The sequence below is a fragment of the Petaurus breviceps genome, unplaced genomic scaffold (assembly GCF_028583685.1).
Source record: "Petaurus breviceps papuanus isolate PSGF00001 unplaced genomic scaffold, PetGlider_PUasm1.0 174, whole genome shotgun sequence".
Classification (NCBI taxonomy): Eukaryota; Metazoa; Chordata; class Mammalia; order Diprotodontia; family Petauridae; genus Petaurus; species Petaurus breviceps.
Window position 1 is genome coordinate 53,838,456 of NW_027185761.1, and position 22,268 is coordinate 53,860,723.

At 42.9% G+C, this 22,268-nt stretch overlaps 1 protein-coding gene across 11 annotated transcripts in view; it reads left to right on the forward strand.

Annotated features, from left to right (window-relative positions):
- Positions 1-5,393: 5,393 nt before the first annotated feature.
- FHIT (fragile histidine triad diadenosine triphosphatase) overlaps positions 5,394-22,268 on the forward strand; it is a 1,710,176-nt gene continuing 1,693,301 nt past the window's right edge. For all 11 annotated transcript variants that reach the window (XM_069084211.1, XM_069084216.1, XM_069084217.1 and 8 more), the window contains exon 1: positions 5,394-5,523. The gene's annotated coding sequence lies outside the window, so the exon portion shown is untranslated. The remainder of the gene's footprint in view (positions 5,524-22,268) is intronic.

A 22,268-nucleotide genomic window follows, 5' to 3' on the forward strand; every position in this document is an offset into this window, starting at 1 on the left:
GGACATCATTTCTTATAGCACAGCAGTATTCTAAAACATTCGTATACTACAACTAGTTCATCCATTCCCCAATTGATGGGCATCTCCTCAGTTTCCAATTCTTTGCCGCCACAAAAAAGCTGCTATAAATATTTTTGTACATGTAGGTCCTTTTCTCCTATTTTGAACGTCTTTGGGATACAGACCTACTAGTGCCATTGCTATATGAAAGAGTATGCCATTTTATAGCCCTTTGGCCATAGTTCCAAATTGTTATCCAGAAAGATTGGATCAGTTCACAACTCCACCATCAATGCATTAGTGTTCCAATTTTCCCATATCTTCTCCAACATTCATAATTTTTCTTTTCTGTCATATCAGCCTACCTGATAGGCGTAAAACAGCCTCAGAGTTGTTTTAATTTGCATTTCTCTAATCAATAGTGATTTAGAGCATTTTTTCATGTAACTATAGACAGCTTTAATTTAATCTATAAACTGCCTGTTCATATCCTTTGATCATTTATCAATTGGAGAATGAATTTTATCCTTACAAATTTGACTCAGTTTTCTATATAGTTTAGAAATGAGGCCTTTATCAGAAATACAGAGTATAAAAATTGCTTCCCATCTTTCCTTCTAATCTTGTTCTGTTTGTGCAAATACTTTTTGATTTAATATAATCAAAATTATCCATTTTGCATGTCATAGTTCTCTATCTGGTTTGATCATAAATTTCCCCCTTCTCCGTAGATCTGATCAGTAAACTATTCCTTACTCTTTTAATTTGCTTATGGTATTGCCCTTTATGTCTCAATCATGTATCCATTTTGACCTTATCTTGGTGTTGGCCTAATTTCCGCCATATTGTTTTCCAGTTTTACCAGCAATTTTTGTCAAATAGTGAATTCTTATCCCAGAAGCTGGAGTGTTTAGGTTTATCAAGCAGTAGATTACTGTAGTCATTTACTACTGAATCTTGTGTACCTAACCTATTCCACTGAGCCACCACACTAGTTCTTAGTACCAAATAGCTTTGATGATTGCTGCTTTATGATATACTTTTATTTTTTTATTTTATTTTATTGCCTTTTGGAAGTCAATTTGGGTTAAGTAACTTGCCCAAGGTTACATGGCTAGTTTGTGTGTGTGTGTGTGTGTGTGTGTGTGTGTGTGTGTGTTAAGTGTCTGAGGCCGGAATAGAACTCGGGTCCTCCTGACTCTGGGGCCGGCGCTTTACTCACTGTGTCACCTAGCCACCCCTATAATATACTTTTAGATCAGGTACAGCTTAGCCACCTTTCTTTCCTTTTTTTTTTTCCTTCCCATGAATTCCCTTGATATTCTGGAACTTTTATTCTTTCAGATGAATTTCATTATTGTTTTTTCTAGTTCTATAAAATAATTTTTGGTAGTTTTATTGGTATGACACTGAAAAAGTAAATTAATTTATGTAGAATTGGTATTAAATATTAGTTCAGCCTACTCATTAACAATTGATATTTTCCCTATTACTTAGATCTGACTTTATTTGTGTGAAAAACATTTTATAATTGTGTTCATATAGTTCCTGGGTTTGTCTTGGATGAAAAGCTCCCAAATATTTTATGTTGTCTACAGTTATTTTAAATGTAATTTCTCTTTTTATCTCTTGCTGCTAGGCTTTGTTGGTAATATACAGAAGTGCTGATCATTTGTGTGGGTTTATTTTATATCCTGCGACTTTGCTAAAGTTGTCAATTATTTCTACAATTTTTTTAGTTGATTCCTTAAGATTCTCTAAGTATACCACCATATCATCTGCAAAGAGTGATAATTTTGTTTCCTATTCTAATTCAATTTCTTTTTCTTCTCTTATTGAGAAAGCTACGATATTAAATAATAGTGGTTATAATGGATATCTTTTTTCATTCCTTATATTACTGGGAAAACATCCCCATTACATATAATGCTTGTTGATGGTTTTAGATAAATACTACTTATCATTTTAAGAAAAACTCCATTTATTCCTATGCTCTCTAAGATTTTCTAAAAATATAAATGGGTGCTGTATTTTGTCTAAAGCTTTTTCTGCATCTATTGAGATAGTCGTGATTTCTATGGGCATTGTTATTGATATGGTCAATTATGCTGATGGTTTTCCTAATGTTGGACCAGCCCTACATTCCTCTTATAAATCCGTCCTGGTCATAGTATAATATCCTCATGATAAATTGCTATAATATCTTTTTTTTTAAGTTAAATTGTATGTTTATTTTTAGTTTACAACATTCATTTCCAAAGATTTTGAGTTATACATTTTCTCCCCATCTTTCCCCTACCCACCATTCCAGAACAGCAATCCCACTAAATACACCCTCCCCCAATCTGCTCTCTCCTATATCCTCCCTCATTCCCCCTAAAACTTTCCAGTAGGGCAAGATGGATCTCTATACCACAGTGCCTGTATATCTTATTTTCCAGTGCATGTAAAAATCATAATGATAATAATGATTTTTTTAAACATTTGATTTTAAACCTTTGAATTCCAGATTCTTTCCCTTCTTCCCTTGTCACCCACCCTTACTGGGAAGAGAAGCAATTCAATATAGGTTGTTCATGTGTAGTTACGTAAATCATTTCCATAGTGGATATATTGTGAAAGACTGACTATATTTCCCTCCAACCTATCCCAACTCCCACTTGTTCTATTCTCTACTTTGACCCTGTCCCTTTTCAAAAGTGTGTGCTTCTAACTGCTCTCCCCCCAATCTTCCCTCCCTTCTATCATCCCCCCTCTTATCCCTTTCCCCTCTACTTTCCTGTAGGGTAAGATACCCAATTTAGTGTGTATGTTATTCCCACCTTTATCCAATTCAATGAGAGTAAGATTGACCCATTCCCTTTTGCCTTCCTGTTCTTCCCCTCCATTGTAACATTTTTCCATTGATTCTTCTATATGAGATAATTTACCCCATTCTATTTCTCCCTATCTCCTCTCATTATAATACTCTCTCACCTCTTAATTTTATTTTTTAAATATCATCCCTTCCTATTCAATTGATCCTATGCTCTCAGTGTACACATATATGCACACACATGTATTCATATGCACATTTACCCTCCTATGTATACATATATACATACATTTAAATTCCCTTCAGCTATCCTCAAACTGAGAAAAGTTTTATAAGTTATAATTATCGTTTTTCCATGTAGGAATATGAATAGTTCAACTTTGATAAGTTCCTTATGATTTCTTTTCCCTATTTACCTTCTTCTCATGCTTCTCTTGCTTCTTGTATTTGAATGTCAAATTTTCTATTCAACTCTGATTTTTTCATCAAGAATGCTTGAAAGTCCTCTATTTCATTGAATGACCATATTTTCCTCTGAGACATTATACTCAATTTTGCTGGGTAGGTGATTTTTGGTTTTAATCCTAGCTCCTTTGACTTCCAGAATATCATATTCCAAGCCCTTCAATCCCTTAATGCAGAAGCTGCTAGATCTTGTGTTATCCTGATTGTGTTTCCACAATATTCAAATTGTTTCTATTTTCTCCTTGATCTGGGAACTCCAGAACCTGGCTATAATATTGCTAAGAATTTTCTTTTGGGGATCTTTTCCAAGAGGTAATTGGCAAATTCTTTCAAATTCTATTTTGCTTTCTGGTTCTAAAACATCAGGGCAATTTTCCTTGAGAATTTCTTGAAGGATGATTTCTAGGTTCTTTTTTTTATCCTGGCTTTCAGGTAGTCCAATAATTTTTAAATTCTCTCTCCTAGATCTATTTTCCAGGTCAGTGGTTTTTCCCATGAGATATTTCACATTGCCTTTTATTTTTTCATTTTTTTGTATCTGTTTAATAGTATCTTGATTTCTCATAGTCATTAGCTTCCATTTGCTCCAATTTAATTATGAAGGAATTGTTCTCTTCAGTCAGCTTTTGATATTCTTTTTCCATCTGGCAAATTTGGCTTTTTAAGGCATTCTTCTCCTCATTGGCTTTTTGGGCCTCTTTTGCCATTTGAGTTAGTCTATTTTTTAAGGTGTTATTTTCTGCAGTCAGATCGTTGACTCTCTTTTCATGATTTTCTTGCATCATTCTCACTTCTCTTCCCAATTTTTCCTCCACTTCTCTTACTTGGTTTTCAAAATCCTTGTTGAGCTCCTCTATGGCCTGTAACCAATTCATATTTTTCTTGGAATTTTTTGGTACAGGAGTTCTGACTTTGTTGTCTTCCTCCTGTTCCATGCATTGATCCTTTTTGTCTCCAAAATAGGAGTCTAAATTTGGATTGCTGCACTTGCTTTGCTTCCTTTTTTTGCTCATGCTGCCACTCAATTACTTGACTTTTGAGCTTTTTGCCACAGTAGAGCTATACTTCCAGAGAGGGGAGCTTTGTCCCAAATCGCTGGGATTTTCACAGCTGTTGGAGCTATTAGTTGGGTGCCTTCTCAGAAGCCCCCACAAGCTCTGGCAAACTGATCACGTACCCCAGAACCTCCACCCTAGATAGCAATCCAGATCCAAGTAGGTTAAAGCAAGAGTGATTACCCTCTGAATGGTCACTTGGTCCTCCTACTATCTGCAGGCCAGGAGCTCTGATGCAGCCACACCACGGTGGCTCCAGGGCCACTGCACCTCTACCACTTCTCGCCCCAGGGGGCAGGGGCCGGACCACGCTGTCTCCCCCAGTTCCAACAGAGTTCTACACTGGCCTACTATGCGCCTGTGCCTGAGCAGGCGCTTTGCAGTTATCATTATTATTGGTGATGATAACAGGTGGGCCCCTGTCGGGTATCAAGTGCTTTACAATTGATAATGATGGTGTCTGACATTTATGTAACACCTGCCACGTGCCGGGCTAAGTGCTTCACATCATTGTTAATAAGAATATTCAGGGTTACAATTATCTCATTTGGTCCTGATAACAGCCCTGGGAGGGAGGTGTTGTTGTTAATCTCATTTTACAGGAGAGGAAACTGAGACCTCCGAAGTTGTGACTTGCCCAGGGTCACCCAGCTAGTCGGTGTCCGAAGCTGGATTTGAACTCAGGTCCTTCTGACTCCGAATCCAAAGCTCCTTCCACTGTATGGCCTTGCTACATTTGCATAGGGCTTTTCAAATATTGCCTCCTTTGATTCTCTAATAATTTATAATTATTTGTCATTACTCTCGCTGTCATTCTCAGGCAGGGGCCCCGTGGTCACACAAATCGCACCTGGGACAGGTGAGCCCAGCACTCCTGCTGCGGACCCCCCGCTGGGACACCCAGCGGCCTCGCCCGCCTGGGATCGGAGGCAGTTACAGTTCTCCATCCCGTTAAAGACTGTTTTTTCCCCCTGAAGAGTCACTCCGGTTCCTGCCTCCTGATTGGACCACACGGAGACATCCAACATCTCTATTGGCCCAGCGGCCTGCCACTCTCCGGGCAGTCTGCCGTGGGGGTGTCTGGGAGTTGTAGTCCCGCTACCCCCCCCCCCCCCCCAGTAGGCCAGGAGCGTGCGTGCGGGCGTGCGTTCGGAGCCCCGGACCTTTCCCTGGCCATCCTTGCTTCGGGTGAGCCTCCCTCGCCGCTCCCCGGGGCCTCCCAGCGCGGGGGGCCCTTCTCCTCCCGCCCGCCTGGTCCCCCCTTTCTCCCTGCACTTCCCCGCCGCTGAGAGGGCGGAAGGTCGGGGTGGGGGCCGCAGCCGAGCGGCCTCTGACCAGGGGTCGGGGTCTCCCTTCCCGAGCATTCCCCTCCCCCGCGGGCTCCTGGAGGGCAGGGAGGGGCCGCGGGCTCGCACAACCCTGTGGAGCTGGGCCCGACTGCTTTGTATCCAGCCTCTGCCCGGGGGGGGGGGGGGGGGGACACGGGAGCCACCGCTTGTTAGCTGTGGGAGCAGCCCCCGAGGCGCCTCCCATTTTACAGATGGGGACCCTGAAGGGGAGGGTCAGAGACCCAGAGCCCGGAAACCTGCCCAGGCTTGGCCTTCGTGACCTCGGGGGTCGTCTCGTGCGACTGTAGAGCGGGGTCATTTTTAGAGTCGGGATTTGAACTCGGGTCAGAGGGACGTAGATCTGCAGCAGGAAAGGGAGGACACACACTTATTAAGCGCCTGCTGTGTGTCAGGCAGCATGAGAAGCACTGGGGATACGGAGGAAGTCAGAAACCAGGCCCAAGCCAGTCTCTCCGCAGATGAAGAGCCTGGGGGTCAAGGGCAGATTCCAGAAGCGCTTATTAAGCGCCTGCTGTGTACAGTCCCCCAAGCACTGAGGATACAGAGGAAGGCGAGCATAACGGCCCAGGGGCCCAGGCTGGAGATGCGGGGCGGCTTTAGGGGACCTCTGCCGGCCTTCCCAGCAGGGTCACACCCGTGTCGGAGCGTCCTGGGGAGGGGGTGAGCCCAGCTTCCCCGACTGCCCATCACTCCCCCGCCCCTGGGGCGCAGCCACGTGCTTGCGGCCCCAGGCTGGGGCACGTTCCCTTGGGAATACAGGTGGTGGTCCTGGGGGTGACGTCACCCTCCTGGAGGACGCAGCCCTGGATGGGGGGGGCGGAGCCAGGCGGCCCTAAGCCCAGGTGGACAGCCCTCGCAGCCGGGGGCGTGTGACTGCTGTTCAACGGTTCAGGGGTCAGAGTCCTCAACCGAGTGTGCAAGAGCGTCTGCCTTAGAACTGACCCGGCAACGGGTGACGTCCGCCTGCCCAGACCGCCCCACCCCCCTCCCAACGCCTTCTTGGGAGGCAGCGTCCGGGCTGGCCGTGATGCATGCTGGGAAGTGTAGTTCTTGCCTGTGCTCCCCTTGCCCAGTTCCGCTCCAGAGGCCGTTTGCGGGACGGCCGCGCGCAGTGTTTGCTGGGAGTTGTAGTCCTGGCCCCGGGCTCTACTGGCTAATCTGCCCCCTACCCCCAGCAGACGCTGGGGTTATTTTGGGGCTTCTTGGTGTTTGTTATCTGAGGCAGAATTTCTTAAAAATAAAATAAATACATATGTACACACATACACAATAATATAAATACACACACCTAAACGTATATACACGTATGCACAGATTTAATATTTTGTTTAAATTTTAAAAATGTAATTAAAATATATATTTAGCCTAAAACTGATTTTCTCTTCTCTGCCCCTCCCTGTTAACAATCATAAACAGAAACCACGTGGACCCGCGTTAAGAGCCCTTGTCTGAGACTTGGAACTGCCCCAGTTTTGGCCTGCTTCAGCAGAGTCTGCTCCCCTGGGAGTTCCCTGTGCTTACCTGAGTCTTCTCCCTCTCCTGGTCAGTCAATCAACAAACGTTTGTTAAGTGCCTACTATGTGCAGGCAAAAGACAGTCCCAGCTTTCAAGGCTCTAGTGGGAGAGACAGCATGCAAACAGATGTACACAAAGCAAGTTGTGTGCTGTAGAAATGAATAGGAAATAACAGAGCAAAGGTACCAGAATTAAAGGGCTCTGGGGAGGCTTCCTGTGGAAGGCAGGATCTTAGTTAGGACTTAAAGGAGGCCAGGAAAGCCCGAGTTTCAGATTTGGCTTCAAGTGCTCACTGTGTGCGTGACCCTGGGTGAGTCACTTAATGTCTGTTTGCCTCAGTTTCCTCAACTGTAAAATGGGAATAATAATAGCATCTCCCTTACAGGGTTGTTGGAAGGCTCTAATAAGATATATGAATGCTTATACATTATATCACATATATTTATATAACACTTAAATTTTCAATATGTATAAATTGTACATATTGTATATACATGTTATACATAGTGTATATATGTATAAAATAGAAATATTGTATATACATTTATTTACAATACCTGCATATACATAAATATACATATTTACAATATGTATAAATATATAAATTATATGTATGATATATAAATTACATAATCTAACTATATACTATATCTTAACAAAACAGTAAATCTTCTGTGAAGGTATATGGCCTGGAGATGGAACATCAGTTGGAAACGTTTTGTGGACAGCCTCAAATGCCAGGACTTTATACTTGATCCTTGAAGAGAAAGCCATTGGAGGCTTTTGAACACTGGAAGGACATGGCCAGGCTTTCTAGGGCCTCCGACAAATGCCTGGGTTCACATGCAGCTTCATAGCTTCTACTGGCTGTGTGACCCTTAGTCAATCACTTAACCTTTCTCTGTTCCTCAGTTTCCTCATCTGTAAAATGAGGGATTGGACCCCTTGACCTTGGAGCTATGACCCTGTGCTTGTATGAACCTTTTAAACACAAGGAATGCATTTGGGAATAGAGAGTAAAGGAACACTGGGGTATGAAAACAAGGCTTTTTTTTTTTGGTAATTTTTTAGATCAAAGAGCTCACATATGGAAACTGCTTGTAGTGATGTGTTTTAAAGTTCACAAAGCACTTAAATCGGGAGTGTTATTATCCTCATTTTATAGATAAGAAAACTCTCAGAGAGGATAAGGAGCTTAGGGGATAGGTAGGTAGACATCTCCAGGTAGCACCTTTGCTCCATTGAAGGCAGTTTGGGGCAGCATTCTCAACACGAGTGGGGTCTGTAAACTTGTGTTTTTTAAATATCTTGAGAATTGTATTTTGGAAAAACAAAATAATTGTTTGCTGAAGTGCCTGGCACATAGTAAGCATTTAATAAATGCTTGTAGAATCATGGACCGATTTCCTTTGTAATCCTATATCTTTTACTTTATGCCTTTAAAAACATGATTCTGAGAAGGGGTCCATAGGACCTCCCACACTGCCCAGGGGGTCCAGGAAATACAAAGAGGTGAAGAAGAATTGTTTTGGGGAGTGACTTTCCCTATGATTTGCTCTGCCTAGTTTTGTCCTCTTGGTATTATAAGAACAGAGGCCCCTGGTGCAGTATTTTCCAGGAAGGAAGGTTTACTGTGATTTTGCAAAAGGAATGTCCTTTTACAGACCTGATGCCCCAATTTTTTGTTAGGAAAATATGGTATGATTGAGGAGGGTTGAGGACCAGCAGTGAAGCTTCCTCTTGATCAATGACAATGACATAGAATTTGGAGCTTGAAGGGAACTTCAGTGTCATGTGGTCCAATCACCTCTTTTTGCAGAAAAAGAGACAAATTTACTGAATTGGAAGAAAGGAGTGAACCCAGTCTCTAGCAGAACCAGGCTTAGAGACCAGGTTACCTGAGCCTGTCAAATGCATTTTTCTTCATACAAGGCTGCTTCAGAATAAATGTAAAGTCTTACTTTGGGGTCTAAGAAATCAATGTTACAATTATAAGATAAGGAAGCATGGCTCGAGTTTGTCTGAAAAAGACAAATTTGAGGTTTTGGAGGATTTTGAGCTGAATGAGTTAGAAAGAGTTTGATGAGGCAAGCCTCAAAAGCAAATATGGTCTTAGACGGCCTTAAAAAAGGTACAAGGTCTCAGGTCAAAGAGATGACAGTCCCATGGACTCTTTTCTGCCCTGCTCTGAATACATCTAGAGCAGGGGTTTATAACCTTTTTTTCTGCCTTGTACCCTCCCCCTTCCTCCCAGCACTCGGTGAACTTTATGGATCCCCTTTCACAATAATGTCCTTAAATGTATAAGGAAGGAAGCAAACCTGTATTTATTTAAGCACCTGCTGTGTGCCAGACACTATGCTAAGTGCTGACAAATATGATCTCATTTGATCCTTGAAACAACTCTGGCACATAGGTCTCAATATTAGCCTCATTTCATAGATGAGGAAACTGAGGGAGAGAGAAGTTAAGTGACTTACCCAGGGTCATACAGTTATTAAGTGTCTGAGATGGGATTCGAACTCAGTTCTTCCTGACAATGCTTAGTGCAGTGTTTAGCCCTTTTGTTGTGGTTGTTTAGTCATTTTTTCAGTCATGTCTGACTCTTTGTGACCATATTTGGGGTTTTTCTTGGCAAAGATGTGGTTTGTCATTTCCTTCTCCAGCTCATTTTACAGATGAGGAAGCTGAGGCAAACAGGGTTAAGTGACTTGCCCAGGATCACACAGCTAGTAAGTGTGTGAGTAGAGATTTGAACTCAGGAAAATGCATGTTCCTGACTCCAAACCCAACACTGTACCACCTAGCTGCCATACTTGACACATCATAGAAGTTTAAGAAATGTTGATTGACTCCAGCATAAAATAAAAGAATTAAAGAAAACAAATTATACTGAAAACAGTCCTCAAAATTAAAAAGTTCACGGACCCCTCACTTATGATATTGTGATCCATTTTGGCAATGGCATTTTTAGAAGGACATTGGTAAGATGGAGAGGGATGCCCTGCCTTGAGATCATGTCCATGAAGATAGATCGAAGAAAATGGGAGTGTTTACCCTGGAGAAGAGAAAACCTGGGTGGAAGGTCATGTGAAGGGAACTGTGTTAATAATCAGCTTGTTCTGGCTGGCTGCAAAGGGCAGAGCCAGCAGCAGGAGGGAGACGCTACCAAGAGATGTATTTCCCAGAAAGCCTTCCCAACTGCAGAGCTCTCCCAAAGTGGGATGGGCTTCCATCCCGAGAGTGAGCTCCCCGTCCCTGGAGGTATGCCCCTGAAGGCCGGATGGAAGCCTTCTCCATCAGGTGTGTACGGGTTGGACCAGCTGGCCTCAGAGGCCCCTTCCTTCCCGAGATTCTGAGTCTTCTTCCTTCTCCCTGGGAGCTCTGGCCCCTGCTCCTGGCTGTGCTTTTGCTTCTCAGCCTCCCTGCCCTAGATGAACACTCCGTGTTAATGTGAACTGTTCCTCAGGTGTCTGAGACCAGAGGAGACCATCCTGTTTGTTTTGAAGTTCCCGTGCACTTGCTTTCCCTTTCCTTGCTGGAGCTGTGTCCTTGCAGGACTGTTCCTCGTGCTGGGCTGCACCAGGCCTGGCCTTCCTTTGGCTGCCTGGGGGCACTCTCTGCTCTTATCCAAGACTGACTTAAGTTCTTGGAGAGTACATAATATCCCAGCGTCTTTAGGATTTGTCTTGTCTGTTCTCACCTGATTTGAGAGGCAGTGTGGCAGGAGTGGAGAGGATTCTGGACTGGGAAGATCTGAGTTCAGATTGTGCTCAGATACTTACTAGCAGTGTGACTCTGGTCGAGTCTCTTAACCTTTGTTTGCTTCGGTAAGATGAGGGGGTTGTTGACCTCGCAGCTCTAAATTTGTGATTCTGCAGTACTGATGACCAGGTGTTAGGTATATGTGCATGGAAGTCCAATGTCTTCCAGCTTCCGCAGCTGTATGCTGAGGGGGACGGACTGGAAGCTGTCTAGGATGGGGCCCCTTCCCCTTCTACATCTATTGCCCCAGCAGTGGAGTGTGCCAGTCACAGAGTCTAACGTGATCCTGGGCTGCTTTAATTGGGGCTTTACTCCAGAAGCCCGGAGATGGCCATCACACCATACATACCTCACCCTCATTAGAACTCGGGTGGAGTTTCCCCCCCACAAACCTTCTTAGCAGCCTCTCCATCTCCTGGCCTTTTCACAGGCTGTGGTCCATGCCTGGGATGCTCCCCCTCCACATCCCCTCCTTGCTTCTGTGGCTTCCTTCAAAGCTTGGCTAAACTCCTACCTTCTGCAAGAAAGACTTCCTATTCCCATTTAATCTTAGTGCCTTTCCTCTGAAATTACCCTCAGTTTCATCCTGTCTTTGTCTTGCTTGTACTTAGTTTGCAAGGAATCTGTCCTTGTGAGCAGAGACTCCCTTTCAAACCGCCCCCCCCCTTCTCTGTATCCTGAGCATTTAGCACAATGCCTGGCCCGCAGCAGGTGATTAATAAATGCTTGTTGACCTCTAGGTATCATGGCTTAAGAAGGGAGATTGACAAACTGGGGAGTGTTCTGAGAAGCAGCTAGGGTGGTGAAAGGCCTTCTGTTTGCATGTTGTAGACCTCTTTGGATTGTAAGCTCCTTGAGGTCAAGGACTTTCTTTTGCCTCTTCCTGTATCTCTAGGACTTAGCACAGGGCCTGGTGTATTGCAGGTAATTAATAAATGGCTGTTGAATTGAATTGGATGGAAAGTCCGGTCATATTTAACTTTCAGAACAAAAGACTGGGGGTGGGGATGGTCTTTAAAACATGGAGGAGGGAGCAGATTTGAGGGCCAGACTAGGAGTAATGAAGCCTTTGCAAAGAGGACAATGGGGCTTGACATAAGGGAAGAACATCCAGCTTCTAAAAGTGGGGTGAACTTGTTTGGGAGGTTCCCCCTCCTTGAAGGTCTTCAAGTGGGGGCTGGACATTTTGGACGCAGGGTGCTATAGTGGGGACCCTCATAATCTCTGATTCTAGGACCAAGGCCCCCGACTGAGTCTGAGTTCTTAAATGCAAAAATCCCAGTCAAGGAATAAAATAAATCTCCCAAGATAGAAACCCGGGATCCTTGGTGCGGATGACTGCCCCCCTTAGAATCAGGAGGGACCTCAGATGCCCTCGTGTCCTCAGACAACAGAGGTGGGCTACAGGGACCTCACGGGCCATCTCTTCTGTCTGTTTGCTCCCCCCTTTCCCCAAGAGGGGCGCAGAGGCCTAAAGGGGTTGGCTGCATGGCCTAGGTCACACAGGACTCTGTGACTGAAGCAGAATTCAAATCCAGGTCATCTGACTCCAAATTCAGTACAATTTCTGCAGTAACTGCACTTGGTAGGACATTAACAGAGCTACTTCTGTGTACACAGAGATAATTAAATGATCCTCCACTCTCCTGCAGAAGAGATTATTTCTGCATAATTGCATAATAGAGTAATAATTGTGTGCCTCTCTGGCTAAATGGTCCTGGGGGCAGTTCACAAGCCACACTTGGGAGAGGCAGATTTTACTCTGCATTATCCAGGGTCAAGCAAGCTTAAGATAGACTCATGAACCCGAGGGAGCATTTGTCAGGGCTCTTGGGCTCCCACCCACGTGTCTTTACTTAGAATGTCAGGGCTGCAAGGGACCCTAGGGATTATGGGGTCCACACCTTCATTGTCCACATAAGGAAACTGGACCCTCCGTTTCCTCTTGATCTAGAGCTGCAGCCCTTAATTTGAGCCATTACAAGTCTGAGGCCATCCTCTCCCTCGGCCTTCAAGGACTTTTGTCTCTTTGGCTGTTCCAATATCTGTGCCCTGTGGGACGTGGGAAATCGATCTTACTATGGCGGGGAGTTGTTCCCCAGCCCAAAGTAATCATAATGGTAGCTGACATTTGTAATAGTGCTGGGAGGTTTACCAGGTGCATTCCATGTTTTCTCATTTGAGTCCGGCCGCGTGGGTATTATCATTCTCCTTTTGTAGGTAGAGAAACGGACCTTCCGGGAGGCTGTGACCAGTAAGTGTCAGGGGCGAGATTTGGACTCGGGGCCTCTAGACTCCAAGTGAAGCTTCTGTGACACCCTGCCTCTCCAGAATCAACTCAAATGTGACAACTCAGATTTACCTGACAGACTAATTGAGTCGGTAATTATTGACTTTGCCAAATGATCTACCAATTGGAAAAAAAAAATGCTATTAAAAAAAAAAAGGCCTACCATAGGATGCATTTAATTAGCAAGTTCTCACAGAGATAGAAATAGGGATTGTGCCTATGCTTTCATTGATATAAAGAACTCCCAGGGAGGAAAGGCCCTCTACCAATGCTAGACATCACTTTCTCTGTAACATAAAGTCTTAGAGAATTGCCTTGAAGGGTGAACAGTAACCACCCCAGAGCCAAACAGCCAGGCTGTGACAGAAGTAGTTCTTAAATTTGGACCTTTTTTGGCTTCAAGCCCGCTCTCTAATCCCTTCTCCTCCTTGCCTCTCTTACATAATAGGTATTTAATTAGTGCCTGTTGGGTTGAACTGAATTTCAGGTAGGTTAAGGGCTCAGTAGGTCTATGACCTCTTTCATTCTTTGGCCATTATTAGTCAATGGAGTTAGAAGACTTGGTTCTGCTCCCTGGTTGACCTTGAATAAGTGAAATAGTTTCTGTAAGTCTTCATTTGCAAAATGGGGGTAATTGTGTATATATAGCCTGTCTCCTGTGGCTGGGGGAAGGAGGGCTGGATTTGGAACCCAGTGCCCCTGGGTTCGATTTGGCCCAGAACATGGTTGCTATATGGAGTCATTCTGTTTTCCATGCCTCTTTGGTAGAAGGGGTGATTAGGCTCGACATTGGCCCTTCCCACATCTATCATCTTCTTGCTTCCCAAGTGACTTTGGGCAGGACATTTAACCTCTCATTCTGGCTGGTCATCTCAGAATGAGGGGTTTGGCTTAGATGACCTTGGAAACCCTTTCCAACTATGAATCAGAAAACCTATAAATGAAAATCATTATGACCTATTAATATTTTGTTTATTGTCTATGTGCAAGGTTTAGGACTCCAGTATGTAAATTTAAGCAGCATAGATATCAAAATATATGCCAGCCTATGCAAATGTGTCTCCTTAGAGTGGAGGGAAAATCTGGTAGCCTTAAAATACCCTATAATATCTATTTTTAAGAGCAGGAATTTGGCTCAGCTTTTTATTTTCCTGATTGAAATCTGCCCATCTAACTTGTTCATGGTTATTCTTTTGTATGTCATTGGATGTGGATGGATGGCTTTCTAACAAATGAACTAATATGGAATAAATTCTGTAGGCCAGGAGTAAAATGGAAAAGACAGAGGACCAAGATGATGCTTAGTTATTGGCCTTGGGGAGGGCTAAGTAGTAGCTGGGAATTGGAACTTCCAGGAGGCTGTAAAAGCATTCTGTTCATGGGTGCTGGAAGCAGCCATAGGATCTCAGAGCAGGAGGGGAAGGGACCTTGTATATCTGCTCTGTAATATTCCTGAAAAGCTGCCTCAAGTGCACTCACGGGCTCACAGGTCTAGAGACAGAAAGGGAGCTCAGGAATCATCTAGTCAAGCCTTCCCTCCACCCCCAGCTTACAGATGAGGAAACCGAGGCCCAAAGAGGTCAATTGACTTGGATGAGGCCATATAGAGTCAGTTCCTTCATTTTGCAAATGAAGCCCTGCCAGGTTAAAGTTTATTTGTTCAAGGTCCCATAAGGAATAAGAGACAGAGCTATATTTGAACCCAAGTCTTTAGATTCCAAATTGGGGGCCCTTTCCACTGCACCACACTGCTAGAATTCTGGGGGAACATTGATGAATTCCTTCAATGGTTTACCTCAACAGGCTTTCAGGCTGGCTACCAGGGCCATGGACCTCAGATCACTGAGTGAACCCGAATCAGTCTTCAACTTACGTTGGTTTCTTTTAAAGGTTACATTTATCGCTGCTTACTTCTAGATGTATAACTTAAAAGCCTTAACAAAAAACAAACAGAAAAAAATCCCACAAACACAAATCAATCTTCTCCCTCCCCACCATTTCCCAAAGAACTGGAATTATCTGATTGAAGGGACCCAGCCTTCTTGAAGAGGTTTAAATAGTTCTTGAGATCAAACAATAGAACCATTCCTGCCTTTAACAGGGTTGTTAAATTCCACTTCAGAAACCTCTGAAACAAAGACCTTCCCAATAGGCATCCTATTATAGATATCGTTCTTGCTTTCCACAGGGCTCTTCCCCCCACCCCCTTCTCTTCCTCCATTTCTGGGCATAATAATTAAGCAGATTTGATTTGCTTCATTTCAGGGGCATTTGGGGCATTTCATATTCTCTTAAAACTTTAAAACCCTCTCCCTCCCCCCACTGTGGAAAGAAAACGTGACCCATGCTTAGGTATAGATGGCTATATCCAAGTATGTATATTTAAAACCTTATATCATGTGTCCAAGAGTGTTCTTGGCCTGAATTTATATTGCCTGGCATCACAATTCTATTTTTTTCTCTTATTTCCTGGACTGCTGTACTCACCGGGAGGTCATTTCACAGTGTGGTAGCTTTATTTTCCTTCTATGTTAGACCCAGAGAGAGAGAGATCGCTGGAGACTTTTGCTTGGAGGTTTAATGCAGTTTTAAAGGTATTTTATGGGCATGCAAGAAATCTCTTTCATGCTAAATAAGTGGGACTGAAAAAAAAGAGCCCCAAACCCGAAAGTCTGTGCTTGCAAAAAGCAGCTTGGAATACGTTGATGAATTCTGGAATTTATAAACTCGCTGAGTCTTTTTATATGTGTTTATTAGTATTCCTCGTTATGGATTTACCTCTTTTTATTAACAGTCAGATTACCATTAAATTTCAGTGGATCTTGCATTTTCTTGGACCCAGTGCTCTTTGAGTTAAAACCTATCATAGATAATGTTGAAGCTCGGGGGCTCCCTGATGAGGGCTTAATGTACGCATATTTTAGTTGGGCACAGATTGGGAGAGAGTATGGCTTGCAGTACTTTAATCACTGAAGTTTGTAGTATGTGATGAGAATGAAATTTTTATTATGTGCTGGACCAAACCGTGCCTCCTGTGTCCTCAATATTAAAAAAACAAAAAGACTCATGGTGTCTCCAGCAGATAAAACAGCATATTAGTGCTGGACATTGTGGAGACCAAGTGAGACCCAACTATCCAACCATTGAGGAATAAGCTGTGCACTTATCCTGTGGGGTGGATTACTTGCTCTGAGACCTAGCTCTGAGTCTGAGATCAGAACGAATGCCAAGGAATGACGGTATTGGGGACAACAGATTTACTCCCTTGTGAATGCTGGGACCCACCCACACCAGTGATTTCATCATTGAGATTCATTGTATATTTACTTATTGTAGGTACATATTATATTGCAAATGTATGTCATATTTACATGTTGTTTTCCCCATCCCCACCCAGGGCCCTTCACAACCTGACTCCAACCTACCTTCCCATGCTTCAGATATATCAGTCTCCTTTACTCATTTTGTGATCCAACCAATCTGGCCTTCTTCCTGTTCCTCATGTGATAACTTCATCTACTGTCTACTCCCCATGACTTTTCACGGGCTGTTCCCCAGGCTTGGAATACTCTCATTTTTCTTAGACTCCCCAGTTTCCTTCAGAGCTCTCTTAAATGCCATCTCCTTTTTTTGTATATATTTACTTACATATCTACATGTTGTCTCCCCCCCATATATTCCATTATCTACCATTCCTTTCACTTAACCTGTAATGGCGTTCAAGCTTGTAGGTTCTAAGCTGGAAGTCTTCAAGAATTCAGGGTATCCTTCATTCATACCATTAGAATAGCCCTAAACTATATCATTCATAGGAACTCCTTTGAGGTTGGCTTGACCTGAAGACCCATTTGTTTCTTGCTGATTGATTAGTCTGTGCCCCATAGATAAGAAGTATTTGCCAAATGGAAGGGTCTCTTCCATGGAGAAGGTGGGTGCCTGGGTATGCCACTTTTGTGTATTTGGTCTGTCTTTCCCTTTGAAGAACAATGATTGATATATAGCAGGGTTGCACTATTTCCATGGTACCTCTTAATTGTCATTTGAAGCATGAAATAAATTCATAGGACATGGTTTGAATCTATGTCAAGTTCACTGAAAACACTGAAGAATACAGATAGAAGTTATAGTACAAAGAGTCGATTTTGGTTAAACTTGGAGGGACATAAATGAGAAAACAAACTAATCTCCAGAACTATAATATTTAAATGACTTCTCATAAACACTTAAGATTCTCATTAGTCCAACATCGGAAAATTATGAATATTAATGTTTGTCATCAAAGAAAAGCTTGAATATCAAAGCAGAGTAAACAACAGTTTTATTTCAAGGATTACATAACAACGAATGCATTTTTAATTGGACACCCCCATCCTCCTCCAATCTCTTTTTATTAGGAATTCTCTCTGGAAAAGTGTCAGATTCTTTGTACCTAGTACACAGACAACAGTAATTTGCATAGAGACATGCGGGCCTGCCTGAGTTATTTGTAGATTTAGTTGGTTGTTGGAAGATGATGTTGTGTTAATGTTGACTGGCTAGGGTGCCTGACCACAAATCATTCCTCCAGTCCAGCAGGACTACCGTCATATGAGTACTACAGGTTGATTAGGAACATGGCCCTCCTCGGCTGTGCCACACTCTCTCTCAGCACTCCTCTCTTCCTCTGTTGTACCTTTCTTCCCTTTTGAGGTTACTGCCCAAAGTAGGTCCTCCATCGTGGGCACATGTGCATCTCTCCCCAGCCAGCAAGAGGAGGAGGCAGAGGGAGAGGGTACCACCAGGCTGTCATTACCACCTGTGCCCCTTTTAATTTTCCTGATTTGATGACAGCAGGGGAGAGGAGTCAGAACAAAGAGAGCTCATGGTAAGAAGTCAGGATAACACAGTGGAAAAAACACTTGGATTAGGAGTCAGGGGACCTGGGTTCTATTCCTGATGCTGCTATTACTTCATTCTGTGACCTTGGATTTTTTTACTTAACCATTCTGGGCATCATTTTCCTCATCTTTGTTGGGGTGATTGGAATAGAGAGTCTCTAAGTTAGGTGGTGTAGAGGATAGATTGCCAGCTCTGGAGTCAGGAAGACATGAGTTCAAATCTAGCCTCAGAAACTTGCTAGCTGTGTGATTCCAGGCAAGTCATTTAATCCCATTTCCCTTAGTTTCCCCATCTGTGAAATGAAATGGAAAAGGAAATGGCAAATCACCCTAGCATCTTTGCCGAGAAAACCCCAAATGGGGCCCTGAAGAGGTGAACACAACTGAAAAACAATTGAACCATAAAAAAACAAGTTCACTTCACAAATTGAATTTCTGTGGTTCTATGGCCACCATAGTAAACTACAGGAAGCTGAACTATTATCTGTCAATTCCAGAGGGAAGAGAATTTGGACTGCTTATTTAGGAGAAATAATGCCTTTCACATATGTTAAATGCCTAATAAGTATTTGTTAAATGAGTTGACCAGAATATTAAGGGAGAGAGTATGTCTGTATCTTCCATTAGGATCCACAGATGGAATGTAAGCTACTTGAGGGCAGGGTCTTTTTATGCTGGCCAACATTGAGCATAGTACCTGACACCTAGTGGGTTCTTAATAAATCCTTGTTGATTACTTAGGCTCTAGGAAATGCATAGGATTAAAGTCACAATGAACATTAAGTGACTTTACATTTTGACTCAACCCTGTGATCTCCTGGGCATTCTTTACTCCTGGTAAGAAAATTCCCTCTAACAGTAGAAATCATCTATTGTCCTCTCACTGATAGTTTTAAAGAGTTTTCTGAGAAATTACATGACTGCCACAAGGTCACACATCCAGCAGGCCTCAGAGGTAGGGAGTTTTTCAAACTCTGAAGGGCAGCTTTCTATCCATTACAAGAGATCCCTCTCAAATAATGATAGTTAAGTTCTTAAAAATCAGCTATAGTATGTAACAAATGTTCATGGTTTCATATAAAATCATCTTTTTTATTTCTTGTACATTGAAATGTTTAAATTTGTTGATGGTTGTTAAATTCAATAATTTATACTCTAACTTGTATTTTTAATATTCTGAATCCTCACTACATCAGCATTCTGAGGATCCATACCCCGGAACTGAACATGTTACAGTGAAATCTTTCTAGCATTTGTGTTAGCCCCCTCCGAGAGAATTCTGGATTAGACTTACTCTGCTGGATTATTGCCAAAAGTATTCTTAATAAATGATTCAATACATATGTAATGTACTGCCCTTTTCCTGTGTGAAGACATTGGTTCCTAAAAGGGGCAGAACAAGAACCTTTGCATATTTAAATAAAACTGAGAAAGTCTTATCTGTGAAAAGCCACTGCTTCTCACACAAAATGTAAAGAAGAGACATATATCATTAGGAGGACCAGATGGAGGATTGTCCTTTGGATGAATGTCCTGAGAGCAGCTTCCTGAAGTCCCAGGAATATTTTGGTCTCTTAGCTCATTTGCAGACAACCGTTTTTAGAATCTGATGGGTTACAGCCAAGTGGTAAATCCAATAACTGTAGACCATGGGACAGGGAGGGAGGGATTCAATTAGGATTATTGGGTTCCTAACCAAAATAAAGGTGGATTTTTAAAAATTTAATCCATAGAGCAAAGGTGAGCTCCTGATCACCTGAAGGCCTTGACTAAGAATAGTAGAAAACTCAACCTGGAATTAGCTGAGGACATAGAAGCCAGTGGGAGAGTCATCTGACGGGAAGGGATCGGGCGCTGTGCTGGGAGCCTGCTGTTTGGATGAGCACCATCGTTTTGGTGATTGACTAAAGCAGTGAAGGTGGAATTGTTCTGTATCTTTGAGCTGTTGCCCTGCATTGTCATCTCTAGATGGAGAGAGGCGAAACTTCTCAGACAGGTCTGGTGGCTCTTCATCGCCATCTCTATTTGGAGAAAGAGGAAAAGATATGCTTTGTATCCCTTTTGCTGTGAGCTCTCCTTTGCCCTAAGAAGAGGCTAGAAAGTGATTGGAGAAAGCAGGATCCTGTTGAGGAAAGAGCTGGTTGGGCTCATCTGAATTGTCCAGAGAGCCAGTGCAGGGCATTTTCTTGTGAGCTTTGCTTTGCTTTAATAATAAGCTGAGATGTGATTGGGCAAAACACAATCCTGTTCATTCTAGTTTGCTGAGTTTGTATACATTTTCTATGGAATGGGCCTAAGGAGCTTTGCAGTTATCTATCTTGGGAGAGAGCTTTTTGTCATTGAAAACGTTTAACAATTTTCAGTGCCCTGGTGAGGGTGGCCGTGAGTGAAAAGAGTTCAAGAGAAGAAGAGGAGTGGTTTTGCCTAACAGGATAATGAGAAGGCCCAGAAGGGGAGAAGTTAGCAGAGAAGTGGCTTCATGTAATGTCTTTTGTTCCTGAAGGGACCAAACAAGGCCTGCAGGACGGAGTGGTGAGTTCCTATGGCTTTGTCACTCCTGTGCTTTCCTGTCAGGTTTCTGTGTTTCCTCATTCTCCCTCATGGATAATGTGCATTGGTAGGTGAGTATGACCCAGGTTTATGGGTAGAATGTTTTGTTAATTCATGCAGTGGCATGTTATTGAATAATGATGCCCTTATTTTTAAGTAAATGTGTGATATATTTGAGTCAATATCATCATGGTGAATGTTTTTGTTTAAATGGGAAACACATCAGTGAGAGCTCAATGTAATGGGAATGTAAATTTTAAAGATCTTCCCTGCCCCTAGGCTAAAGTGCACCTGGAGCCTGGGGTGGGAGGCTTGTTTTTCAGTAGATACTTTTTGATTGGCCAGTGAGTCAATAAGGTTGTTACATTCTCTGAGCCAGGAGAAGGCTATATAAGCCCTGATGTGAGGCTTTGTTTTGGGGACTCACTTTGAGAAGTGTTCTGTGATTTGATCTAGAAGCTGTTGTTGAGAGCCCCCCCTCGGCTTTGAAAAACCCAGATGTTGATTTGGTATGGATGTAATGGTTGGACAGTTTGGAAATCTGTCTACTTGATCTGTTTCTGTCTTGATAATTCTGTCTGTATACTCTGAAGTTCGGGGTGCTGACCTTTTTCCCCTGAACTAGGTAAACGATACTTATTTGACTGATTAAAGTAAGCTTGTTAACCCATTTTGAGTTGCTTTCCTTTATCAAAGCAGATTCAAGAACCTGTGGTGGTAGCCACCCTGGGGACGCTTGGGGTGCTTGCTGCTACAGCATGTTATTGAATAATGATGCCCTTATTGTTAAGTAAATGTGTGATATATTTGAGTCAATATCATCATGGTGAATGTTTTTGTTTAAATGGGAAACACATCAGTGGGAGCTCAGGAATTATAATGATGAATAGGAGGAATGTGTTGCCCCTAGGATCCTGAAAGAATCTGAGTCATACTTCCTACTATTAGGAAGAGAGACCGAGGTGAGCAAAGCAGGCCAGAGAGGGAGAACGAGGGGATGGAAGACTCGGTGTCATCTTCCTCGCCTTGCCAGGAGTATCTCCATTTTATCAAATATCCAAGACGCATGTATTTAAAACAAGATGATAGATTCCTTCATATAACAGATGCATTTAAGGGAATAAAATGTTTTCTCAGGATAATAGTAACAAAACTTTATTTATTAAGAAGCATCCACAATGATACTATATTTCTGTAATTTCTGCAGATTTCCTTGGAAATACACATACATGCTCATCTTTATCACAGTTTTATTTTAGTTTGACTTTTGACAACTGGTGTCCATTTATTTTTTTACAAGACAGTCAGGGTTAAGTGACTTGCCCAGGGTCACACAGTAAATGTTAAGTGTCTGAGGCCGGATTTGGACACAGGTCCCACTGACTCCAGGGCTGGTGCTCTACCCACTGTGCCACCTAGCCACCTCATTTAGTTTTAAAGAGAAAAAAGGAATTAAATTCTTCTATTTTGATATTCAATCAGACATTAAGGATACGTTTGAGTTATTAATTCTGCGAGGACTGTCACTTTTTGATTTTGTCCCAGTATCTCTAGAACCTAGCTGTGGTGATGGCTGGAGGGAGGGCA